Below are 10,218 nucleotides of genomic sequence, written 5' to 3'. Positions count from 1 at the left end.
CAAACCTGTAACGCCCTCCAAACCCGGGGTATAAGTCTGGGGGTTACTGATTAATTACCAAACATGTACAAACATGTATAACAATTAAGCGGATTCATATCTAACCCCTTTAATAGTAACCAAGATCTTTTTAGGTTAAAGTATAAAAACAAGAACAACACTCTATCTTTATTACAAACCAAATTTACAATCTCGCAGAACTCTCTTTATTACAAACCATTGACTAAATAGATTTTAAACAGAGTTCATTTTATTTAAACATACTTCACACTTATCTACACTACACCTGCTCAGGTAACTCAAAGCTTTCTTCCTGAATCGGGATCAACACTTTTGGTATTAGAGGGTCCCGCTTCTTGACTCGTTTATTTACCACGCGAGTCCGGATAGGTTTCATTTTCTTTCTTAACTAAAAAAAATAAGTTGAATAACAAAAAAAAGGGGTGAGCCATAAATTGCTCAACAAGTCCAAAATATATAAGCAGTGTTATAATAAGCTAAATGAACTGGTAATTTGGTTACATCTGAAAAGATATAACCTTGCAAGAAAAGAACAAAGGCCATTATCGGCGAGTATTAATAAACTAAACTAGACACAAGTTCGCACCTATATCATGCTAATCAGCCAGGATACCGTGCAGATCAATACCTCAATGTATAGATCCATTCAGGTACCCAGGCTTTACGACCTAACACAAGGATTCGGTTAATTCCTGGTCCTCAGGATCAACTGTATACCCGATCCTCATCATCACCATCCAGTCCATAGAGGAGCAACCGGAATGATCGGTATGCTTTGATATATTCCAACATCAGAATATATCAGGATGTATGTATACATATATATATATATAAACTATTAGAATATGAATAGAGGATTCAATAAATTAGGAGAAATCAGGAATCGAAATGAAATATGAACAAAGAAATGACAATTGTGTATCAGTGTTTGTGAACAGGAATTATCAGTGTATAACCACAATAAGAATCTAAAAGCAATTCACTATTCTAAATTTAGAATAGGAGAAAAAACTTGCCTTTCACACGATCTCCTGCAATTATATCATCTTCCTCTAATACTGGTTTGATCCACTTTGTTGGCTTCGTCTCTATCAAAGAAATAAGCTTATTAATCAACTCGTATCTCAATCGCGTTTCAACCGACTTCACGTAGCCAATATCGTCTACCCTCACGCTTATAATTGACTCGTATAATAATTATAAATAAATAAGACTCGATTAACCACATAATTCACATAGTACATAAGTCACATAGTCATTCTAGGCTTGAAAAATAATTTTTAGAATCGAAATCGACTCGCTATTCACATTTCCGAACAAAATCTGGCTTGTTTCCTATTTTTCGGAATTTATTAGAATCGTCTCTATAAGTAATAGGGCATATAAATAAATAAATACCGAAATCCGAATCGCTTCTGAAAGAAACTAGGATTTAAAACTATTTTTAATGAAAACAGATCATTTTTCAGAGTCGAAGGGGTTTCGTGTCGCTTAAATCGGATAAATGGTTTAGTTATTGTTCAATAAATAAGGATAAATTAATTTATTATTCAATATAATTAATTATTCAAAATAATTGAACCTCAAAAATATTTTAAATAATTATTTAGAAAAAAATCAGAATTAAAAATGATTTTTCCATAATTTTTGGAATTAAAATAAATTTATTATAATTTATTGAAAATAATTTGATTAATTATCAAAATAATTAATCATTTTTAAATACATAACAAATAAATGATAAATAATTAAATAAATAATCAATTTTGAATTTTTGAAAAAAATTCAGAATTATTTATAATATAAATCAATTAATTAAATAATTATTTAATCAATTTATAAAATAAATAAAACTGATTTTTATAATTAATAAAAATAAAATAAAAATAAAAATTCCAGAAACAGTTGTCAAAAATGAATTTCTGACAAAACGGATCAAAACTGGGTTGCAAAACGGGTTGCAACCGGGTCGCCAAGAACACACTGGAAAATCTGCAGATTTCGGCGAGTTCTCGAAGTCCGGCAACTTCGATTGAGGGTCTAAACAAAATCGTTTCAACTCGTTTTTGCTGGGTTATCATTTCAAATCAACACAACAATCTATCTACGGCCAAAACAAACAAAAAACATCCCACAAAATCAATCTCCGATCAAAACTCCAAACTTTTCCGGCCAAACATCAAAATCACAGAATCGTACATGAAAACTCGATATTAATAGCTTAAAATAAAGCCTCAAACTCCTATAATCAACCCTTTAAACTCTTACTAACCTCAGTTTCTTCTAAAAGAAAATTAAATCAAAATTCACATATAAAGCTATTCATGACATCAATTTCATCAGATAACCCTAGAATCAAAAAGACCCAAATCGAACATAAACCCTAGAAATCGAAATTGAAAAATAATATATTAAAACATGAAATTTATATCAGAACAGAAAGAACAGATCAAAACCTTTGATTTGAGTACTTGAACGACTTGATTTGGTGCAGTTATCAGTTTAAAATCACGGTTTGATTGCACGACCCGAATCCGAAAACCCTAACCCGAATTTCAGAGAATTTCTGATTTTTCTGATTTTTTAATAATTTAACTATAATTAATTAATAAAAATTAGGCTATTTACAGTAAGTAAAATAATACTCCTAATTAAAATTAAGGCCCTAATTATACATCTAATAAAATTAATTGGCTCCTAATTTTATAATTTTTAGTATTAATTTTTAATTTTTAAATATTTAATATTTACAATATATATGCTAAAATTTCCTAAAAATTGTGAATAATTCAAAAATACAAAGAAATGGTATAATTGAAAGTCCCATAATTTTATAAAAATAAAAATATGATTTTTTGGGGGGTTTTAACACCCGAAGGGGCCCGGAAAAAATCATTTTTCACGAAACGAGAAAATTTATAAAATATCTAGATGTTCAGAATAACGCGATGGTACAAGATATTCTAAGAAAAATAAAGTCAATTATTTTATTTGAAATATCAGTTATTAAAACATAGTTCATGTTGTATAACTTTTTATACGAAAGCTTTTAATACGAAATAAAATATCCGATAAATACCCGGAAAATATCCTGACAATACAGAACACACGTAGCACATAGCAGTTAGGGTTTTATACTTAATTACACATAAATGACATAATAAAACACATAATTTATCTGTATTACGATATAATAGAAGCATAATTTTCCCAGTCGTTACAATATTCCTATGAGCAAATTTGTTATAACCTAGACATTCTTTCCAGTTTTTATCACTAATGAATCATAAACTTTCTTTCTTGAGGTCATCCATGTTTTAAACACCTCTCTTTCCTTTTCTAGAACTTTCTCTAGTCTGGCATAGCTGATGTTTATCTGAGTTTCATTATGTTGTTCCTTCTTACATACTTTTTCATTCTCATGCATGCAACTAGCTCAGCTTCTAAGAAATCATTTCTTTCTTTAAGCCTCTTATTGTCAGCAATCAAACTATCACATTCAATAGTCTTACTTTTAAAAGTAACATGCAAAGAGTATAAAAAAGTTTTCAGTTCAGACAAATTATCAATATCAACAGGAAATATAACTGAAGGTACCTTATCAGTTCCTGAGGCATCCTCTCCATGAGTTTTCATGAGTGCATAGCATTCATCATCATTGTCAGTTCATGATGAATCCATCCAGTATCTGTTGGAGTTTGTTGTGACCAAAGCTTTTCCAGTTATCCTTGGGCACTCATTAGCCAGATATCCCCTTTTATTACAGTTGTAACATGTGAAGAGAATAGAGGAATGAATATGTTCATTGGGATTTGGCTATGTGTACTAGTTGTGATGTTCAATTGGAGAGGACGCAAACATGGGTTATGAAGCTTACTTGGATAACAAGGAATAAAGGAACGATGCATGAAGTTGGACAAGTAGCTGGTTATTATATAATTATTAATTAGAATTTAGCTTTCAAGTTTTTACCTTTCACTCGAAAGGGTTTTTCTTATTTTAAGCACTTAGGATTTTATTTTCCTATTTGGATTTGGTTTTTTTCTTTTTTCTATTCGGGTTTGGTTTTTAAATTTGTTTCCTTGAAGGATTCAGATATTAGCTACTTTAAGCTAATATTGAATTTCTCTTGAAATCCTACGGGGTTTGGGTTATTGTCTAAGCCTATAAATACCCCTCTCATGTAACCTTCTAAGACAGATAATGGATGATATAAAACTTTTATTTTGAGATAGACGATGAGTAGTTTTTCTTCTCTCTAAACTTCAATTACTGGATTGTTTTGAAGGTTAGATTCGAATTACTTAGTTTCTGGATTGATCTAAGTAATTTGAGATTCAAAGTTCACATTTATGGATTGATCGTGTTCTTTTGAAATATCCGTTTATTCTTTTATCCCTTTTCTTCTTGTTTTTCCTTTCTTTGTGGTGCGATCCACATCAACATGCCGCCTTGGTCTTGTCAAACTTCCTTTCCTTGGTGTACTGATCGCCACTCTTTTTGAACATGTCTTTGCCTTGACCAGAGAACCTTCTATTGAAACTAACTTTTTTCTGTAGTTTTAAAAACCTCATCCTTCTAAATCCTTTCACAAGTATTACAGCCATTTCAACCACTTAAGGATCATCCATATCAATCTCAGAATCCTCGTCAGTATCTGTGCAGGATCTGATACATCATCAGTATTTGACTCTTCCACAATGTTCCTTCTTCTTGACCTCTCACTCATCGTTTCCTTGCCTTTGTGAGTCTCGGTATTAAGAGCCACATCCTTCATCTTCTGAACTTTTCTATTTATCTTTTGCTGGATCTCCAAGTCATGTGTTTTCAGCATCCCATACACTTCATCCAGAGTCAGAGAATCAAGATCATATTAATGTCTGATTATTGAGGCCTGAGTATCCCAATCTTTTAGAAGAGATCTCATAAACTTGGTGTTTGATTCGTCTCTTTTATATTCTTTTCCAACTAATGATAGATCATTCAACAGTGTCAGAAATCTATAATATATGTCAGTAATTGACTCATCAACCTTGGCATCAAATTTCTTATATTCTTGCACAAGAACAACTCTTCTATTTTTCTTTATTTCCATTGTACCTTGGCACTGTGTCTCCAAGGCATCCCATATCTCCTCTGTAGTCTTGCAGGCAATAACTCTGTTTGACATCATATTGTCCAAACTGTTGTGTAGAATGTTCCTGACTTCTAGCATCCTTAAGCATTGCAGCTTTTTCAGGATCTGACCACTTTGATTTTTCCTTTATGGCATAGTGTTCAGGAGCATCTACAGTCATAGCCACAGTTTCCATAGGGTATGGAGGTACTATTTTGATGATATCAATATATGAATCATCAATTGCTTCAAGGAACATCAACATCTTTACTCTCCATGTACAGTAATCAGCTTTCTTCAGGATGGGAATTTTCATGCTTTTATACTTACTTCCAGACATCTTGACCTTTGCAAATTAACAGTTAATTTGACCACTTTGATACCACTAGTTGCCTAGTAAAGTAATTGTTTAAGGGGGTTGGATACATTTACTAAACAAATCGATGTATTCTGAAAGTAAAGTAAGAACAGATGAATCAAATAACAGTTTATATTGATCTTTAATAAACTGTTACAAAACTCTCTCAAGAACAATATTCTTAAGTGCTTCTAGGTTGTGTGAATACTTGAGTTCTTCTCTCACATTGTGATAACCTATTATGTGTTTATATACTAAACAACTACAATCAGTCCTCTATCAATTACAAGATATGTTACAATATAAATCTAACACTTTACATATCTAAATCAACTACGATACTATAAATCAGCATCATCTGATTTATCTCGCAGTCCTAACTTATCATCCAAGTCATTCTCAGTGGATAGCCTGGTCAACGGATAAATGTTGTAGCTTCAACGAATAACCATTTATATATATCAACAGATGACTGAATATTATCAAGGGATGATAACGAAGCTTCCAATAGATAATCATATCACATCAGTTGATCATATCCTGATTGTTAGACAAATCCTGATTCTCGACTTAGCCAATTCTCAACATTTACTATCACCCCTCTTAGAAAATTTATATTGTTGGCCCAAGCTCTCGTGTATGTGATGTAGTTGTTATGAAGAGACACTCTCAAAACTATTAATAGCTCATTGAACTCCTTGTCTTGACAAGGTCCTTCTGCAGCTTTTTGAAGCTTATCTTTTCCAACATCTTGTGAGATTTTGACTTGTGTAGAGCTTTGGCCAGAGTGTGTAGTAGATTTCCTAGCTTCCTTTGATTTACCAGCTTCTTTAGATTGTTAAATCCTATCTTTTATCTCCCCCTTAGTCTTGGTATCAGGCAGGAGTAGTGGAGTTGGAATTTCAGGCCTCGCAGCTTTAGGAAGTGCAGGAAAAGGATAATTTAGAGCACCCATGATAGCTTCCAATGATACTGAGTTTTGCATTTGAAGATGTTTATGGGAGTCTACCAAAGTCTAGATGTCAGCCTGTTGACTTTGTACCAGAGCTGTGAATTGAGAAACTTGTGCTGTGAGAGAATCATTGGATGACTGTAGGGTGGAGACTTGATGTTGAAGATACTAAATTTGGAGGTTTGTTGATGTGAAGATTGGTTGTTGTGAGCTTGTTGAGCCAGGAGCACCAAATGTAGCTTGAATGGACTCATTAATTCCCTCTACCAATAAAGTTGAAGCTTTATATCTAGCTTGATGCAGTTGATCCAGTTTGACCCTTGTGTCATTGTTACCTGTAATGTGATTCTGGACAACTTCATGCAGAGCCACAAAAGATTGCTTTAGGTTCTTGATGCTTTGCTCCATGCTGGACATATCAAACCTTGCCATTTGGTTAGCAGATTTCTTGAATTTGTTCTTGATTTCCACCTGAGTTGGCACAAGGTCATCCAGTTTGTCTTTCACCAATCTCCTTATTCTGTCTTGATGACTATTCAAAGTCTGTTGAATTGCCTTTCCAATAAGGTAAAAAGCTTTAAGTTATGCCTTGTAGACTTCTGTAACAGCATCATAAACCTCCTGTGGACTGAGTATTTTGGCATTGCTTCCTAGGATAGTTATGTATTCTTCTTTAAACTTAGCCAAAACCTCATCCATCTCCAAACTGAAATCTTTGTCTAGCCAAGCATCTATATTGTCATCTTGCTCAGCTTCATTGATAATCTTTTATTTTTGTTCTTCAACATCTGTTTTGTAAAAAAGCAAGATGGCCTGATAATCCTGATTGGACATTTCAGTTGTGAGCAATTATTGGGTGATGTCGGCAAGGCCAGAAAGTTGCTCCACTAGAAGATCATTCATTGTTATTGGCTGAGTCTAAGCATCCTACAGCCACTGTGAGATACGGTGTGAGGGTTGTTGTGTAGGTTTAGAGGTAGATGGGATATTTGTTTGAGTTAAGGTGGATGGTTGAGAAATTGGTAACCCTGTGATTGGAATCACACTTGAACTCATAGTAGAAACTGTGGTTATGACAATAGGTTGTTCACCAAGAATGGGAACCTTCATTTGAATTGAGGGGATTTAACCCGATATGTTTGGTCTTTGTGAGAACCATTCTACTGCCATGTATCATGGACTCAAACCCTTGTTCTTCTTGTAAAGAACTACCACCTGAATGTGCTTGACTTGTCTCCCCAATGGTTAGATCATTGATAATTGGACTCCTAGCTTCAATTGCTAAAGAAATTTCATCCAGGATTTCGAGAGGAGTTGTCCCTACCTGAGGAACCTCCAATTGAATTGGAGAGGATTTAGATAGCTCCCCTCAGGAGTACTACCCTCAAACCTTTCAATCTGTGAAAATTTATTTGCACATGAAGGTGCATTTATGACAACCACAGGGTCTTCAATTAGAACTAAAAACCCCCTGTGTTTTTGTTAGTGTCATCAAGGTCTACCCCAGAGTGTAGCCTCTCCCCCAACAAAATATGGTTCCTGGATGGTGAGCACAGTTTCATGAACCAAGTCACTTGATGTTGATAACACTTGTGAAGTGGATACAAGTGTTTCATTGTATGTACAAGAAATTTGAGAGATTAGATTAGTAATTTGAGAATTGAGTGTTGGCAGCTCCCCCTGAATAGATGAGGGAGCTTTAAAAGATGTGCTCTCAGAGAGTGTGCCATTCTTATTTCTTCTTTCATACACTTGAATGTATTCAAGTGGTAGTGTAGACTCTTTACAAGATGCAATAGGGAGAGTGCTTTGTTCAATAGAGACACCATGTTGAGAGGATGCCTCTAGAGTCTGTTTTAAACCCTCTTTTTCAACTACATCCTTTTGGGAGGATGCAGAGGTAGATAATTGAGTGGTCAACTCAGATTTATTAGCCTTCTTTGGTTTCTTGACCAGGTTAGACTATATTTGTATTTGGTCCTCACCACTCTCATTTATAATAGTCAGGGGTGCTTGCTTTCTCTTCTTTTTACTCTATTCACCCTTTTGGGAGGATGAAGTGGTTGGTTTCCCATATTCTAATGGTAAAGAAGGAAGGGTCTCAGTTTGGGAAGGCCCCTGTTGGTGTTCCTGTGTTTGTTCTTCCACAGGCATATGAGCCATTATTGTACTAGATTGAGCATTGGACCTTATATCAGGCACAGGGTAAGGGTAAACCTGAATCTCTCCAACATAAATGGACTGATTCTGAGACTTACAGTTATCTTATTCTTTGTTGTAAGTAAGACAAATAGAATTTTGGACACCTGTTTATAATTGCATATCTGTGTTCTATCTATACCATTAAGTAAATGAATTTCTTGAACTTTATGGTTTAAAGTAGACATTATTAACCTAAGAAAAAAAAATTCCTTACCTCTTGTAGCCAAAGGCATTGTGAGCCTTGTGCTTAGTTCCTGCAGAATCAGAAGTCTCACATTTATGTGTCTTTTGTGAGCCGTGGAGAATATCAGCTTCTGGACCACACTTGAAATATTATCATACCCTGTCTTCCTACATGTGAAAGCTCTCACAATATAGTCAAACATAAATGACCATTCCTTCCTCAAATGCTACTTGTTCAGGCTGGCTAGGTTGATCCTTTAACTATAATTGATAAAGTCCACGAATTCAGCTAATTCTTCTTGGGTAGGAACCTCCACCAAGTTGTCACTAGGAATCCCCAAAGCTTTGTTGACATCAGTTTCATTGAATTCCACCTATTGCCCTTGAATTGAGCAGTTTACCACCAAAGATGCAGCTTGGTTCTCATGCACAACTGTCCTAACCACAACTGTGTTTCAAGAATCATTGAGAACATCCAGATACAGAATTGGATTTGCAGGTAGAGCACCTGCAAAGAATGTCTCAGAAAGGAACTTAACAAAACTCTTGAAGCTATCAGGAGCTTGGTTAGCATCCGTGAATGCAAGATAGTTGGTGCCCTCCTTTGGGATAAAAGCTTTAACAATATTTGATTCCATTAGAAGTGTTTGAGGTTTGATGGGTAAGAAATTTGAAAGAGAAAGAGTTTGAATTGAGAGCGAATGGTTAAGATTTGCCGAAATTAGGTCACTTGAGATCTCGAAAGCATAAAGAGGGGTTATGTCGAGATGTCTGGGTATTTATAGAAAAAGGTAAGTGACTTGTCGAGAAGTAGAAATAAACATTTGGGATTTTCTTATTGAGAAGTCACGTGTGAGAATAAATACATATTGATATATCACATTCCTGACTCTTATCGAGAACTAGATAGTGACTTATGGAGATTTCAAATAAATACCCAGTTTGCCCTGAAATGGACTGAATTTTTCCAATTTTTATTTGAATAAATCAAAATAAACTTAGAATGATTTTATATCAAAAGTATTTTACTAACAATTATAAGTTGTCGAGAAGTCTAAAATATATACTTGTAGAGAACTCTATGAGTTAACATATATCGAGATCTCTATAATGACTTATTGAGAAGTCATAATAAGGCTTGTCGAGAAGTTCTTCGAGAAGTCATAAAAATGACTTATCGAGAACTCTATCGAGAATTCTCAAAATAACTTGTCGAGAAGTCATTTATACTTATCGAGAACTGAGTTCTCAATATACTTTTGTTCTTTTTAATTCCGTCTTATGCTAATTTCACATATTGAAAATGTAAATTAACAGTTAGACGGTTTTCTTAAAATTTGAAAAATTCCAAGCTAAAATTTTGAATTTTGAAAAATAAATATACAG

Source organism: Apium graveolens, chromosome 6, assembly GCF_009905375.1.
Source record: "Apium graveolens cultivar Ventura chromosome 6, ASM990537v1, whole genome shotgun sequence".
Lineage (NCBI taxonomy): Eukaryota > Viridiplantae > Streptophyta > Magnoliopsida > Apiales > Apiaceae > Apium > Apium graveolens.
The sequence above is the reverse complement of the archived record's forward strand: the minus strand, read 5'-3'. Positions refer to the sequence as shown.